At 47.6% G+C, this 15,431-nt stretch overlaps 10 non-coding genes across 10 annotated transcripts; all 10 read left to right on the top strand.

Annotated features, from left to right (window-relative positions):
• Window positions 1-1,303: 1,303 nt before the first annotated feature.
• Window positions 1,304-1,385, top strand: trnas-cga (transfer RNA serine (anticodon CGA)). The gene has a single exon. It is a non-coding gene; the product is annotated as a tRNA-Ser (tRNA).
• A 2,691-nt stretch (window positions 1,386-4,076) lies between these two features.
• On the top strand, window positions 4,077-4,158 carry trnas-cga (transfer RNA serine (anticodon CGA)). The gene has a single exon. It is a non-coding gene; the product is annotated as a tRNA-Ser (tRNA).
• Window positions 4,159-4,626: 468 nt separating this feature from the next.
• trnas-cga (transfer RNA serine (anticodon CGA)) lies at window positions 4,627-4,708 on the top strand. Its single transcript has one exon. It is a non-coding gene; the product is annotated as a tRNA-Ser (tRNA).
• A 468-nt stretch (window positions 4,709-5,176) lies between these two features.
• trnas-cga (transfer RNA serine (anticodon CGA)) lies at window positions 5,177-5,258 on the top strand. The gene has a single exon. It is a non-coding gene; the product is annotated as a tRNA-Ser (tRNA).
• A 2,691-nt stretch (window positions 5,259-7,949) lies between these two features.
• On the top strand, window positions 7,950-8,031 carry trnas-cga (transfer RNA serine (anticodon CGA)). The gene has a single exon. It is a non-coding gene; the product is annotated as a tRNA-Ser (tRNA).
• Window positions 8,032-8,499: 468 nt separating this feature from the next.
• Window positions 8,500-8,581, top strand: trnas-cga (transfer RNA serine (anticodon CGA)). The gene has a single exon. It is a non-coding gene; the product is annotated as a tRNA-Ser (tRNA).
• Window positions 8,582-9,049: 468 nt separating this feature from the next.
• Window positions 9,050-9,131, top strand: trnas-cga (transfer RNA serine (anticodon CGA)). The gene has a single exon. It is a non-coding gene; the product is annotated as a tRNA-Ser (tRNA).
• Window positions 9,132-11,822: 2,691 nt separating this feature from the next.
• On the top strand, window positions 11,823-11,904 carry trnas-cga (transfer RNA serine (anticodon CGA)). Its single transcript has one exon. It is a non-coding gene; the product is annotated as a tRNA-Ser (tRNA).
• A 468-nt stretch (window positions 11,905-12,372) lies between these two features.
• trnas-cga (transfer RNA serine (anticodon CGA)) lies at window positions 12,373-12,454 on the top strand. Its single transcript has one exon. It is a non-coding gene; the product is annotated as a tRNA-Ser (tRNA).
• Window positions 12,455-12,922: 468 nt separating this feature from the next.
• On the top strand, window positions 12,923-13,004 carry trnas-cga (transfer RNA serine (anticodon CGA)). The gene has a single exon. It is a non-coding gene; the product is annotated as a tRNA-Ser (tRNA).
• Window positions 13,005-15,431: the final 2,427 nt, after the last annotated feature.

Below are 15,431 nucleotides of genomic sequence, written 5' to 3'. Positions count from 1 at the left end.
TACAGTGTTTAGTACTCTGCGTTGTGGCTTCAGCAAGCCCTGTTCAAATTGGGGTAATGACAGCCTTTTGTGTCGAGAAACTGGGACGCCAGGCTCCTTTTAGCCACTTCATCCTTCAGCTGGATTTTGTGACTCAATCTTTGGTGGCATCTTTGCTTCCCTGCCTCCAGCCAAGAGGGCTGTTTGACTTCCTCTAAGCGTAGTCGTGGCTGAGAAGTTAAGGTGATGGACTTGAAATCCATTGGGGTTTCCCTGTGCAGGTTCAAACCCTGCAGACTACAATTCCCTCACTGCACTTTTGTGCTGATAACTATGCCTTCCAAGGGTTTTCTTCTCTCTGCAGTATTTTCTTGTAAGATACTGCATGGCACTGTGTGGAGACACTGCGGTTATATAAAATGTGTAAAAAAATTTATTGGGGTCTCCCCGCACAGGTTTCTGTCCTGCTGACTATGTTCTTCACCTGCATCTCCACAACAAGCATTTATGCGCCTCCTCTGCAACAGACAAATATGACACTGGACCGTTTTGCAGCAGTGGCACACTGTGATCTTAAAGGGGTTATTACTCTGTGTTGTGGCTGCAGCAACCACTTTTCAAATCGGGGTCATTACATCCTTTTGTGTCGAGAATCGGAGACGCCAGGCTTCTTTTAGCAACCTCATCCTGTGGCTTTCTTTTGTTTCTGAATCTTGGTGGCATCGTTGCTTCCCTGCCTGCAGTCAAGAGAGCTGTCTGGCTCCCGTCATACGTAGTCGTGGCCGAGAGGTTAAGGCGATGTACTTGAAATCCATTGGGGTCTCCCCATGCAGGTTCTAACCCTGCCGACTACGGTTCCTAAACTGCACTTTTGTGCTGATAACTTTGCTTTCCAAAGCTTTTGCTCTCTCTGTTGTCATTTCTTGAAAGATTCTGCATGGCACTGTTTGGAGATACTGCGGTTATTTAAAATGTGTAAAAAAATTAATTGGGTTCTTCCCGCACAGGTTTTGGTCCTGCTGACTATGTTCTTCACCTGCATCTCCCCAACAAGCATTTATGCACCTCCTCTGCAACAGACAAATATGACACTGGACCGTTTTGCAGCAGTGGCACGCTGTGATCTTAAAGGGGTTATTACGCTGTGTTGCGGCTGCAGCAACCACTTTTCAAATCGGGGTCATTACATCCTTTTGTGTCGAGAATCGGAGACGCCAGGCTTCTTTTAGCCACCTCATCCTGCAGCTTGCTTTTGTTTCTGAATCTTGGTGGCATCCTTGCTTCCCTGCCTGCAGTCAAGAGAGCTGTCTGGCTCCCGTTATACGTAGTCGTGGCCGAGAGGTTAAGGCGATGGACTCGAAATCCATTGGGGTCTCCCCGCGCAGGTTCAAACCCTGCCGACTACGGTTCCTACACTGCCCTTTTGTGCTGATAACTGTGCCTTCCAAGGCTTTTGCTCTCTCTGCCCTCATTTCTTGTAAGATACTACATGGCACTGTGTTGAGATACTGCGGTTATATAAAGTATGAAAAAATTCATTGGGGTCTTCCCGCACAGGCTTCTGTCCTGCTGACTATGTTCTTCACCTGCATCTCCCCAACAAGCATTTATGCGCCTCCTCTGCAACAGACAAATATGACACTGGACCGTCTTGCAGCAGTGGCACGCTGTGATCTTAAAGGGTTTATTACTCTGTGTTGTGGCTGCAGCAACCACTTTTCAAATCGGGGTCATTACATCCTTTTGTGTCGAGAATCGAAGATGCCAGGCTTCTTTTAGCCACCTCGTCCTTCAGCTTGATTTTGTTTCTGAATCTTGGTGGAATCCCTGCTTCCCTGCCTGCAGTCAAGAGAGCTGTCTAGCCGCCGTTAAATGTTGTCGTGGCAAGAGGTTAAGGAGATGGACTCGAAATCCATTGGGGTCTCCCCGCGTGGGTTCAAACCCTGCTGACTACGGTTCCTACACTGCCCTTTTGTGCTGATAACTGTGCCTTCCAAGGCTTTTGCTCTCTCTGCCCTCATTTCTTGTAAGATACTGCATGGCACTGTGTTGAGATATTGCGGTTATATAACGTGTGAAAAAATTCATTGGGGTCTTCCCGCACAGGTTTCTGTCCTGCTGACTATGTTCTTCACCTGCATCTCCCCAACAAGCATTTATGCTCCTCCTCTGCAACAGACAAATATGACACTGGACCGTTTTGCAACAGTTGCCCAGTGGCACGCTGTGATCTTAAAGGGTTTATTACTCTGTGTTGTGGTTGCAGCAACCACGTTTCAAATCGGGGTCATTACATCCTTTTGTGTCGAGAATCAGAGACACCAAGCTTCTTTTAGCCACCTCATCCTGCAGCTTGCTTTTGTTTCTGAATCTTGGTGGCAACCTTGCTTCCCTGCCTGCAGTCAAGAGAGCTGTCTGGATGCCACTAAATGTAGTTGTGGCCGAGAGGTTAAGGCGGTGGATTTGAAATCCATTGGGGTCTCCCCGTGCAGGTTCAAACCCTGATGACTACAGTTCCCAAATTGAACTTTTGTGCTGATAACTGTGCTTTCCAAAGCTTTTGCTCTCTCTGTTGTCATTTCTTGAAAGATTCTGCATGGCACTGTTTGGAGATACTGCGTTTATATAAAATGTATAAAAAAAAAAATATTGGGGTCTCCTCGCACAGGTTTGAGTCCTGCTGACTATGTTCTTCACCTGCACGTCCCCAACAAGCATTTTTGCGCCTCCTCTGCAATGGATAAATATGCAGCTAGACTCCTTGCATCTGAGGCCCAGTGGCACACTGTGATCTTACAGTGTTTAGTACTCTGCGTTGTGGCTTCAGCAAGCCCTGTTCAAATTGGGGTAATGACAGCCTTTTGTGTCGAGAAACTGGGACGCCAGGCTCCTTTTAGCCACTTCATCCTTCAGCTGGATTTTGTGACTCAATCTTTGGTGGCATCTTTGCTTCCCTGCCTCCAGCCAAGAGGGCTGTTTGACTTCCTCTAAGCGTAGTCGTGGCTGAGAAGTTAAGGTGATGGACTTGAAATCCATTGGGGTTTCCCTGTGCAGGTTCAAACCCTGCAGACTACAATTCCCTCACTGCACTTTTGTGCTGATAACTATGCCTTCCAAGGGTTTTCTTCTCTCTGCAGTATTTTCTTGTAAGATACTGCATGGCACTGTGTGGAGACACTGCGGTTATATAAAATGTGTAAAAAAATTTATTGGGGTCTCCCCGCACAGGTTTCTGTCCTGCTGACTATGTTCTTCACCTGCATCTCCACAACAAGCATTTATGCGCCTCCTCTGCAACAGACAAATATGACACTGGACCGTTTTGCAGCAGTGGCACACTGTGATCTTAAAGGGGTTATTACTCTGTGTTGTGGCTGCAGCAACCACTTTTCAAATCGGGGTCATTACATCCTTTTGTGTCGAGAATCGGAGACGCCAGGCTTCTTTTAGCAACCTCATCCTGTGGCTTTCTTTTGTTTCTGAATCTTGGTGGCATCGTTGCTTCCCTGCCTGCAGTCGAGAGAGCTGTCTGGCTCCCGTCATACGTAGTCGTGGCCGAGAGGTTAAGGCGATGTACTTGAAATCCATTGGGGTCTCCCCATGCAGGTTCTAACCCTGCCGACTACGGTTCCTAAACTGCACTTTTGTGCTGATAACTTTGCTTTCCAAAGCTTTTGCTCTCTCTGTTGTCATTTCTTGAAAGATTCTGCATGGCACTGTTTGGAGATACTGCGGTTATTTAAAATGTGTAAAAAAATTAATTGGGTTCTTCCCGCACAGGTTTTGGTCCTGCTGACTATGTTCTTCACCTGCATCTCCCCAACAAGCATTTATGCACCTCCTCTGCAACAGACAAATATGACACTGGACCGTTTTGCAGCAGTGGCACGCTGTGATCTTAAAGGGGTTATTACGCTGTGTTGCGGCTGCAGCAACCACTTTTCAAATCGGGGTCATTACATCCTTTTGTGTCGAGAATCGGAGACGCCAGGCTTCTTTTAGCCACCTCATCCTGCAGCTTGCTTTTGTTTCTGAATCTTGGTGGCATCCTTGCTTCCCTGCCTGCAGTCAAGAGAGCTGTCTGGCTCCCGTTATACGTAGTCGTGGCCGAGAGGTTAAGGCGATGGACTCGAAATCCATTGGGGTCTCCCCGCGCAGGTTCAAACCCTGCCGACTACGGTTCCTACACTGCCCTTTTGTGCTGATAACTGTGCCTTCCAAGGCTTTTGCTCTCTCTGCCCTCATTTCTTGTAAGATACTACATGGCACTGTGTTGAGATACTGCGGTTATATAAAGTATGAAAAAATTCATTGGGGTCTTCCCGCACAGGTTTCTGTCCTGCTGACTATGTTCTTCACCTGCATCTCCCCAACAAGCATTTATGCGCCTCCTCTGCAACAGACAAATATGACACTGGACCGTCTTGCAGCAGTGGCACGCTGTGATCTTAAAGGGTTTATTACTCTGTGTTGCGGCTGCAGCAACCACTTTTCAAATCGGGGTCATTACATCCTTTTGTGTCGAGAATCGGAGACGCCAGGCTTCTTTTAGCCACCTCATCCTGCAGCTTGCTTTTGTTTCTGAATCTTGGTGGCATCCTTGCTTCCCTGCCTGCAGTCAAGAGAGCTGTCTGGCTCTCGTTATACGTAGTCGTGGCCGAGAGGTTAAGGCGATGGACTCGAAATCCATTGGGGTCTCCCCGCGCAGGTTCAAACCCTGCCGACTACGGTTCCTACACTGCCCTTTTGTGCTGATAACTGTGCCTTCCAAGGCTTTTGCTCTCTCTGCCCTCATTTCTTGTAAGATACTACATGGCACTGTGTTGAGATACTGCGGTTATATAAAGTATGAAAAAATTCATTGGGGTCTTCCTGCACAGGTTTCTGTCCTGCTGACTATGTTCTTCACCTGCATCTCCCCAACAAGCATTTATGCGCCTCCTCTGCAACAGACAAATATGACACTGGACCGTCTTGCAGCAGTTGCACGCTGTGATCTTAAAGGGTTTATTACTCTGTGTTGTGGCTGCAGCAACCACTTTTCAAATCGGGGTCATTACATCCTTTTGTGTCGAGAATCGGAGACGCCAGGCTTCTTTTAGCCACCTCATCCTGCAGCTTGCTTTTGTTTCTGAATCTTGGTGGCATCCTTGCTTCCCTGCCTGCAGTCAAGAGAGCTGTCTGGCTCCCGTTATACGTAGTCGTGGCCGAGAGGTTAAGGCGATGGACTCGAAATCCATTGGGGTCTCCCCGCGCAGGTTCAAACCCTGCCGACTACAGTTCCTACACTGCCCTTTTGTGCTGATAACTGTGCCTTCCAAGGCTTTTGCTCTCTCTGCCCTCATTTCTTGTAAGATACTACATGGCACTGTGTTGAGATACTGCGGTTATATAAAGTATGAAAAAATTCATTGGGGTCTTCCCGCACAGGCTTCTGTCCTGCTGACTATGTTCTTCACCTGCATCTCCCCAACAAGCATTTATGCGCCTCCTCTGCAACAGACAAATATGACACTGGACCGTCTTGCAGCAGTGGCACGCTGTGATCTTAAAGGGTTTATTACTCTGTGTTGTGGCTGCAGCAACCACTTTTCAAATCGGGGTCATTACATCCTTTTGTGTCGAGAATCGAAGATGCCAGGCTTCTTTTAGCCACCTCGTCCTTCAGCTTGATTTTGTTTCTGAATCTTGGTGGAATCCCTGCTTCCCTGCCTGCAGTCAAGAGAGCTGTCTAGCCGCCGTTAAATGTTGTCGTGGCAAGAGGTTAAGGAGATGGACTCGAAATCCATTGGGGTCTCCCCGCGTGGGTTCAAACCCTGCTGACTACGGTTCCTACACTGCCCTTTTGTGCTGATAACTGTGCCTTCCAAGGCTTTTGCTCTCTCTGCCCTCATTTCTTGTAAGATACTGCATTGCACTGTGTTGAGATATTGCGGTTATATAACGTGTGAAAAAATTCATTGGGGTCTTCCCGGACAGGTTTCTGTCCTGCTGACTATGTTCTTCACCTGCATCTCCCCAACAAGCATTTATGCTCCTCCTCTGCAACAGACAAATATGACACTGGACCGTTTTGCAACAGTTGCCCAGTGGCACGCTGTGATCTTAAAGGGTTTATTACTCTGTGTTGTGGTTGCAGCAACCACGTTTCAAATCGGGGTCATTACATCCTTTTGTGTCGAGAATCAGAGACACCAAGCTTCTTTTAGCCACCTCATCCTGCAGCTTGCTTTTGTTTCTGAATCTTGGTGGCAACCTTGCTTCCCTGCCTGCAGTCAAGAGAGCTGTCTGGATGCCACTAAATGTAGTTGTGGCCGAGAGGTTAAGGCGGTGGATTTGAAATCCATTGGGGTCTCCCCGTGCAGGTTCAAACCCTGATGACTACAGTTCCCAAATTGAACTTTTGTGCTGATAACTGTGCTTTCCAAAGCTTTTGCTCTCTCTGTTGTCATTTCTTGAAAGATTCTGCATGGCACTGTTTGGAGATACTGCGTTTATATAAAATGTATAAAAAAAAAAATATTGGGGTCTCCTCGCACAGGTTTGAGTCCTGCTGACTATGTTCTTCACCTGCACGTCCCCAACAAGCATTTTTGCGCCTCCTCTGCAATGGATAAATATGCAGCTAGACTCCTTGCATCTGAGGCCCAGTGGCACACTGTGATCTTACAGTGTTTAGTACTCTGCGTTGTGGCTTCAGCAAGCCCTGTTCAAATTGGGGTAATGACAGCCTTTTGTGTCGAGAAACTGGGACGCCAGGCTCCTTTTAGCCACTTCATCCTTCAGCTGGATTTTGTGACTCAATCTTTGGTGGCATCTTTGCTTCCCTGCCTCCAGCCAAGAGGGCTGTTTGACTTCCTCTAAGCGTAGTCGTGGCTGAGAAGTTAAGGTGATGGACTTGAAATCCATTGGGGTTTCCCTGTGCAGGTTCAAACCCTGCAGACTACAATTCCCTCACTGCACTTTTGTGCTGATAACTATGCCTTCCAAGGGTTTTCTTCTCTCTGCAGTATTTTCTTGTAAGATACTGCATGGCACTGTGTGGAGACACTGCGGTTATATAAAATGTGTAAAAAAATTTATTGGGGTCTCCCCGCACAGGTTTCTGTCCTGCTGACTATGTTCTTCACCTGCATCTCCACAACAAGCATTTATGCGCCTCCTCTGCAACAGACAAATATGACACTGGACCGTTTTGCAGCAGTGGCACACTGTGATCTTAAAGGGGTTATTACTCTGTGTTGTGGCTGCAGCAACCACTTTTCAAATCGGGGTCATTACATCCTTTTGTGTCGAGAATCGGAGACGCCAGGCTTCTTTTAGCAACCTCATCCTGTGGCTTTCTTTTGTTTCTGAATCTTGGTGGCATCGTTGCTTCCCTGCCTGCAGTCAAGAGAGCTGTCTGGCTCCCGTCATACGTAGTCGTGGCCGAGAGGTTAAGGCGATGTACTTGAAATCCATTGGGGTCTCCCCATGCAGGTTCTAACCCTGCCGACTACGGTTCCTAAACTGCACTTTTGTGCTGATAACTTTGCTTTCCAAAGCTTTTGCTCTCTCTGTTGTCATTTCTTGAAAGATTCTGCATGGCACTGTTTGGAGATACTGCGGTTATTTAAAATGTGTAAAAAAATTAATTGGGTTCTTCCCGCACAGGTTTTGGTCCTGCTGACTATGTTCTTCACCTGCATCTCCCCAACAAGCATTTATGCACCTCCTCTGCAACAGACAAATATGACACTGGACCGTTTTGCAGCAGTGGCACGCTGTGATCTTAAAGGGGTTATTACGCTGTGTTGCGGCTGCAGCAACCACTTTTCAAATCGGGGTCATTACATCCTTTTGTGTCGAGAATCGGAGACGCCAGGCTTCTTTTAGCCACCTCATCCTGCAGCTTGCTTTTGTTTCTGAATCTTGGTGGCATCCTTGCTTCCCTGCCTGCAGTCAAGAGAGCTGTCTGGCTCCCGTTATACGTAGTCGTGGCCGAGAGGTTAAGGCGATGGACTCGAAATCCATTGGGGTCTCCCCGCGCAGGTTCAAACCCTGCCGACTACGGTTCCTACACTGCCCTTTTGTGCTGATAACTGTGCCTTCCAAGGCTTTTGCTCTCTCTGCCCTCATTTCTTGTAAGATACTACATGGCACTGTGTTGAGATACTGCGGTTATATAAAGTATGAAAAAATTCATTGGGGTCTTCCCGCACAGGTTTCTGTCCTGCTGACTATGTTCTTCACCTGCATCTCCCCAACAAGCATTTATGCGCCTCCTCTGCAACAGACAAATATGACACTGGACCGTCTTGCAGCAGTGGCACGCTGTGATCTTAAAGGGTTTATTACTCTGTGTTGCGGCTGCAGCAACCACTTTTCAAATCGGGGTCATTACATCCTTTTGTGTCGAGAATCGGAGACGCCAGGCTTCTTTTAGCCACCTCATCCTGCAGCTTGCTTTTGTTTCTGAATCTTGGTGGCATCCTTGCTTCCCTGCCTGCAGTCAAGAGAGCTGTCTGGCTCTCGTTATACGTAGTCGTGGCCGAGAGGTTAAGGCGATGGACTCGAAATCCATTGGGGTCTCCCCGCGCAGGTTCAAACCCTGCCGACTACGGTTCCTACACTGCCCTTTTGTGCTGATAACTGTGCCTTCCAAGGCTTTTGCTCTCTCTGCCCTCATTTCTTGTAAGATACTACATGGCACTGTGTTGAGATACTGCGGTTATATAAAGTATGAAAAAATTCATTGGGGTCTTCCTGCACAGGTTTCTGTCCTGCTGACTATGTTCTTCACCTGCATCTCCCCAACAAGCATTTATGCGCCTCCTCTGCAACAGACAAATATGACACTGGACCGTCTTGCAGCAGTTGCACGCTGTGATCTTAAAGGGTTTATTACTCTGTGTTGTGGCTGCAGCAACCACTTTTCAAATCGGGGTCATTACATCCTTTTGTGTCGAGAATCGGAGACGCCAGGCTTCTTTTAGCCACCTCATCCTGCAGCTTGCTTTTGTTTCTGAATCTTGGTGGCATCCTTGCTTCCCTGCCTGCAGTCAAGAGAGCTGTCTGGCTCCCGTTATACGTAGTCGTGGCCGAGAGGTTAAGGCGATGGACTCGAAATCCATTGGGGTCTCCCCGCGCAGGTTCAAACCCTGCCGACTACAGTTCCTACACTGCCCTTTTGTGCTGATAACTGTGCCTTCCAAGGCTTTTGCTCTCTCTGCCCTCATTTCTTGTAAGATACTACATGGCACTGTGTTGAGATACTGCGGTTATATAAAGTATGAAAAAATTCATTGGGGTCTTCCCGCACAGGCTTCTGTCCTGCTGACTATGTTCTTCACCTGCATCTCCCCAACAAGCATTTATGCGCCTCCTCTGCAACAGACAAATATGACACTGGACCGTCTTGCAGCAGTGGCACGCTGTGATCTTAAAGGGTTTATTACTCTGTGTTGTGGCTGCAGCAACCACTTTTCAAATCGGGGTCATTACATCCTTTTGTGTCGAGAATCGAAGATGCCAGGCTTCTTTTAGCCACCTCGTCCTTCAGCTTGATTTTGTTTCTGAATCTTGGTGGAATCCCTGCTTCCCTGCCTGCAGTCAAGAGAGCTGTCTAGCCGCCGTTAAATGTTGTCGTGGCAAGAGGTTAAGGAGATGGACTCGAAATCCATTGGGGTCTCCCCGCGTGGGTTCAAACCCTGCTGACTACGGTTCCTACACTGCCCTTTTGTGCTGATAACTGTGCCTTCCAAGGCTTTTGCTCTCTCTGCCCTCATTTCTTGTAAGATACTGCATGGCACTGTGTTGAGATATTGCGGTTATATAACGTGTGAAAAAATTCATTGGGGTCTTCCCGCACAGGTTTCTGTCCTGCTGACTATGTTCTTCACCTGCATCTCCCCAACAAGCATTTATGCTCCTCCTCTGCAACAGACAAATATGACACTGGACCGTTTTGCAACAGTTGCCCAGTGGCACGCTGTGATCTTAAAGGGTTTATTACTCTGTGTTGTGGTTGCAGCAACCACGTTTCAAATCGGGGTCATTACATCCTTTTGTGTCGAGAATCAGAGACACCAAGCTTCTTTTAGCCACCTCATCCTGCAGCTTGCTTTTGTTTCTGAATCTTGGTGGCAACCTTGCTTCCCTGCCTGCAGTCAAGAGAGCTGTCTGGATGCCACTAAATGTAGTTGTGGCCGAGAGGTTAAGGCGGTGGATTTGAAATCCATTGGGGTCTCCCCGTGCAGGTTCAAACCCTGATGACTACAGTTCCCAAATTGAACTTTTGTGCTGATAACTGTGCTTTCCAAAGCTTTTGCTCTCTCTGTTGTCATTTCTTGAAAGATTCTGCATGGCACTGTTTGGAGATACTGCGTTTATATAAAATGTATAAAAAAAAAAATATTGGGGTCTCCTCGCACAGGTTTGAGTCCTGCTGACTATGTTCTTCACCTGCACGTCCCCAACAAGCATTTTTGCGCCTCCTCTGCAATGGATAAATATGCAGCTAGACTCCTTGCATCTGAGGCCCAGTGGCACACTGTGATCTTACAGTGTTTAGTACTCTGCGTTGTGGCTTCAGCAAGCCCTGTTCAAATTGGGGTAATGACAGCCTTTTGTGTCGAGAAACTGGGACGCCAGGCTCCTTTTAGCCACTTCATCCTTCAGCTGGATTTTGTCACTCAATATTTGGTGGCATCTTTGCTTCCCTGCCTCCAGCCAAGAGGGCTGTTTGACTTCCTCTAAGCGTAGTCGTGGCTGAGAAGTTAAGGTGATGGACTTGAAATCCATTGGGGTTTCCCTGTGCAGGTTCAAACCCTGCAGACTACAATTCCCTCACTGCACTTTTGTGCTGATAACTATGCCTTCCAAGGGTTTTCTTCTCTCTGCAGTATTTTCTTGTAAGATACTGCATGGCACTGTGTGGAGACACTGCGGTTATATAAAATGTGTAAAAAAATTTATTGGGGTCTCCCCGCACAGGTTTCTGTCCTGCTGACTATGTTCTTCACCTGCATCTCCACAACAAGCATTTATGCGCCTCCTCTGCAACAGACAAATATGACACTGGACCGTTTTGCAGCAGTGGCACACTGTGATCTTAAAGGGGTTATTACTCTGTGTTGTGGCTGCAGCAACCACTTTTCAAATCGGGGTCATTACATCCTTTTGTGTCGAGAATCGGAGACGCCAGGCTTCTTTTAGCAACCTCATCCTGTGGCTTTCTTTTGTTTCTGAATCTTGGTGGCATCGTTGCTTCCCTGCCTGCAGTCAAGAGAGCTGTCTGGCTCCCGTCATACGTAGTCGTGGCCGAGAGGTTAAGGCGATGTACTTGAAATCCATTGGGGTCTCCCCATGCAGGTTCTAACCCTGCCGACTACGGTTCCTAAACTGCACTTTTGTGCTGATAACTTTGCTTTCCAAAGCTTTTGCTCTCTCTGTTGTCATTTCTTGAAAGATTCTGCATGGCACTGTTTGGAGATACTGCGGTTATTTAAAATGTGTAAAAAAATTAATTGGGTTCTTCCCGCACAGGTTTTGGTCCTGCTGACTATGTTCTTCACCTGCATCTCCCCAACAAGCATTTATGCACCTCCTCTGCAACAGACAAATATGACACTGGACCGTTTTGCAGCAGTGGCACGCTGTGATCTTAAAGGGGTTATTACGCTGTGTTGCGGCTGCAGCAACCACTTTTCAAATCGGGGTCATTACATCCTTTTGTGTCGAGAATCGGAGACGCCAGGCTTCTTTTAGCCACCTCATCCTGCAGCTTGCTTTTGTTTCTGAATCTTGGTGGCATCCTTGCTTCCCTGCCTGCAGTCAAGAGAGCTGTCTGGCTCCCGTTATACGTAGTCGTGGCCGAGAGGTTAAGGCGATGGACTCGAAATCCATTGGGGTCTCCCCGCGCAGGTTCAAACCCTGCCGACTACGGTTCCTACACTGCCCTTTTGTGCTGATAACTGTGCCTTCCAAGGCTTTTGCTCTCTCTGCCCTCATTTCTTGTAAGATACTACATGGCACTGTGTTGAGATACTGCGGTTATATAAAGTATGAAAAAATTCATTGGGGTCTTCCCGCACAGGTTTCTGTCCTGCTGACTATGTTCTTCACCTGCATCTCCCCAACAAGCATTTATGCGCCTCCTCTGCAACAGACAAATATGACACTGGACCGTCTTGCAGCAGTGGCACGCTGTGATCTTAAAGGGTTTATTACTCTGTGTTGCGGCTGCAGCAACCACTTTTCAAATCGGGGTCATTACATCCTTTTGTGTCGAGAATCGGAGACGCCAGGCTTCTTTTAGCCACCTCATCCTGCAGCTTGCTTTTGTTTCTGAATCTTGGTGGCATCCTTGCTTCCCTGCCTGCAGTCAAGAGAGCTGTCTGGCTCTCGTTATACGTAGTCGTGGCCGAGAGGTTAAGGCGATGGACTCGAAATCCATTGGGGTCTCCCCGCGCAGGTTCAAACCCTGCCGACTACGGTTCCTACACTGCCCTTTTGTGCTGATAACTGTGCCTTCCAAGGCTTTTGCTCTCTCTGCCCTCATTTCTTGTAAGATACTACATGGCACTGTGTTGAGATACTGCGGTTATATAAAGTATGAAAAAATTCATTGGGGTCTTCCTGCACAGGTTTCTGTCCTGCTGACTATGTTCTTCACCTGCATCTCCCCAACAAGCATTTATGCGCCTCCTCTGCAACAGACAAATATGACACTGGACCGTCTTGCAGCAGTTGCACGCTGTGATCTTAAAGGGTTTATTACTCTGTGTTGTGGCTGCAGCAACCACTTTTCAAATCGGGGTCATTACATCCTTTTGTGTCGAGAATCGGAGACGCCAGGCTTCTTTTAGCCACCTCATCCTGCAGCTTGCTTTTGTTTCTGAATCTTGGTGGCATCCTTGCTTCCCTGCCTGCAGTCAAGAGAGCTGTCTGGCTCCCGTTATACGTAGTCGTGGCCGAGAGGTTAAGGCGATGGACTCGAAATCCATTGGGGTCTCCCCGCGCAGGTTCAAACCCTGCCGACTACAGTTCCTACACTGCCCTTTTGTGCTGATAACTGTGCCTTCCAAGGCTTTTGCTCTCTCTGCCCTCATTTCTTGTAAGATACTACATGGCACTGTGTTGAGATACTGCGGTTATATAAAGTATGAAAAAATTCATTGGGGTCTTCCCGCACAGGCTTCTGTCCTGCTGACTATGTTCTTCACCTGCATCTCCCCAACAAGCATTTATGCGCCTCCTCTGCAACAGACAAATATGACACTGGACCGTCTTGCAGCAGTGGCACGCTGTGATCTTAAAGGGTTTATTACTCTGTGTTGTGGCTGCAGCAACCACTTTTCAAATCGGGGTCATTACATCCTTTTGTGTCGAGAATCGAAGATGCCAGGCTTCTTTTAGCCACCTCGTCCTTCAGCTTGATTTTGTTTCTGAATCTTGGTGGAATCCCTGCTTCCCTGCCTGCAGTCAAGAGAGCTGTCTAGCCGCCGTTAAATGTTGTCGTGGCAAGAGGTTAAGGAGATGGACTCGAAATCCATTGGGGTCTCCCCGCGTGGGTTCAAACCCTGCTGACTACGGTTCCTACACTGCCCTTTTGTGCTGATAACTGTGCCTTCCAAGGCTTTTGCTCTCTCTGCCCTCATTTCTTGTAAGATACTGCATGGCACTGTGTTGAGATATTGCGGTTATATAACGTGTGAAAAAATTCATTGGGGTCTTCCCGCACAGGTTTCTGTCCTGCTGACTATGTTCTTCACCTGCATCTCCCCAACAAGCATTTATGCTCCTCCTCTGCAACAGACAAATATGACACTGGACCGTTTTGCAACAGTTGCCCAGTGGCACGCTGTGATCTTAAAGGGTTTATTACTCTGTGTTGTGGTTGCAGCAACCACGTTTCAAATCGGGGTCATTACATCCTTTTGTGTCGAGAATCAGAGACACCAAGCTTCTTTTAGCCACCTCATCCTGCAGCTTGCTTTTGTTTCTGAATCTTGGTGGCAACCTTGCTTCCCTGCCTGCAGTCAAGAGAGCTGTCTGGATGCCACTAAATGTAGTTGTGGCCGAGAGGTTAAGGCGGTGGATTTGAAATCCATTGGGGTCTCCCCGTGCAGGTTCAAACCCTGATGACTACAGTTCCCAAATTGAACTTTTGTGCTGATAACTGTGCTTTCCAAAGCTTTTGCTCTCTCTGTTGTCATTTCTTGAAAGATTCTGCATGGCACTGTTTGGAGATACTGCGTTTATATAAAATGTATAAAAAAAAAAATATTGGGGTCTCCTCGCACAGGTTTGAGTCCTGCTGACTATGTTCTTCACCTGCACGTCCCCAACAAGCATTTTTGCGCCTCCTCTGCAATGGATAAATATGCAGCTAGACTCCTTGCATCTGAGGCCCAGTGGCACACTGTGATCTTACAGTGTTTAGTACTCTGCGTTGTGGCTTCAGCAAGCCCTGTTCAAATTGGGGTAATGACAGCCTTTTGTGTCGAGAAACTGGGACGCCAGGCTCCTTTTAGCCACTTCATCCTTCAGCTGGATTTTGTGACTCAATCTTTGGTGGCATCTTTGCTTCCCTGCCTCCAGCCAAGAGGGCTGTTTGACTTCCTCTAAGCGTAGTCGTGGCTGAGAAGTTAAGGTGATGGACTTGAAATCCATTGGGGTTTCCCTGTGCAGGTTCAAACCCTGCAGACTACAATTCCCTCACTGCACTTTTGTGCTGATAACTATGCCTTCCAAGGGTTTTCTTCTCTCTGCAGTATTTTCTTGTAAGATACTGCATGGCACTGTGTGGAGACACTGCGGTTATATAAAATGTGTAAAAAAATTTATTGGGGTCTCCCCGCACAGGTTTCTGTCCTGCTGACTATGTTCTTCACCTGCATCTCCACAACAAGCATTTATGCGCCTCCTCTGCAACAGACAAATATGACACTGGACCGTTTTGCAGCAGTGGCACACTGTGATCTTAAAGGGGTTATTACTCTGTGTTGTGGCTGCAGCAACCACTTTTCAAATCGGGGTCATTACATCCTTTTGTGTCGAGAATCGGAGACGCCAGGCTTCTTTTAGCAACCTCATCCTGTGGCTTTCTTTTGTTTCTGAATCTTGGTGGCATCGTTGCTTCCCTGCCTGCAGTCAAGAGAGCTGTCTGGCTCCCGTCATACGTAGTCGTGGCCGAGAGGTTAAGGCGATGTACTTGAAATCCATTGGGGTCTCCCCATGCAGGTTCTAACCCTGCCGACTACGGTTCCTAAACTGCACTTTTGTGCTGATAACTTTGCTTTCCAAAGCTTTTGCTCTCTCTGTTGTCATTTCTTGAAAGATTCTGCATGGCACTGTTTGGAGATACTGCGGTTATTTAAAATGTGTAAAAAAATTAATTGGGTTCTTCCCGCACAGGTTTTGGTCCTGCTGACTATGTTCTTCACCTGCATCTCCCCAACAAGCATTTA

The sequence above is a fragment of the Carassius gibelio genome, chromosome B20 (genome assembly GCF_023724105.1).
Source record: "Carassius gibelio isolate Cgi1373 ecotype wild population from Czech Republic chromosome B20, carGib1.2-hapl.c, whole genome shotgun sequence".
In the NCBI taxonomy this organism is placed as follows: domain Eukaryota; kingdom Metazoa; phylum Chordata; class Actinopteri; order Cypriniformes; family Cyprinidae; genus Carassius; species Carassius gibelio.
This window is presented reverse-complemented; position numbering and strand designations above follow the sequence as displayed.